Source organism: Onychomys torridus, unplaced genomic scaffold (genome assembly GCF_903995425.1).
Source record: "Onychomys torridus unplaced genomic scaffold, mOncTor1.1, whole genome shotgun sequence".
Taxonomy (NCBI): Eukaryota; Metazoa; Chordata; class Mammalia; order Rodentia; family Cricetidae; genus Onychomys; species Onychomys torridus.
Window position 1 is genome coordinate 12,219 of NW_023412549.1, and position 681 is coordinate 12,899.

The window sequence follows — 681 nt, forward strand, 5'->3', positions numbered from 1 at the left end:
TTATGTTTTATTTTTACTTGTTTATTTGTTTTTATATTTTTGAGACAGGGTCTCACTATGTAGATCTGGCTATCCTGGAACTCAAGATGTAGAGCAGATAGGGCCCAAACTCACAGAGAGACCCCTGCCTCTGTCTCCCAAGGGCTGGGATTAAAGATATGCACCACTACAGCTGGCCAAGTTCACTTGTTTTTAGTGTTGGTAAGGAAAATAATAGAATGAAAAATACAGATAATTCAAATATTTTTAATGTGTAGCTGTTTTCCTTGCTCGGTTGCTTAAATTTAAGGTTAGTGGCTCTTATTCTTTTAAAGGATGAAATATTGTAAATTACCCTCATCGATACATAGCCACAAGGGAATACTTTCCCACCCCAGGCATCAAAATGTGCTGATGCTCAGTTCCCTTATATAAAATGGTCAGTGTCAGCATATGGACTAGTGTGTCTCCCCTGTCCTTACGGTCATTTCTAGATGGCATATGACACCTGATAGAACATCAGTGCCATAGGCAAGTAAGGGGACCTCCGTGAGTTCGAGGCCAGCCTTGTCTGTATAGTGAGTTCCAGAGTGCAGACCTGGGGTCAGGGGCTGTTACAAATATTTCTGCTCCAGGGTTGGCTGAACCCATAGATGCAGATTCTCATAAGGATGCTGATAGTTCACTATCATGCTTTTTACT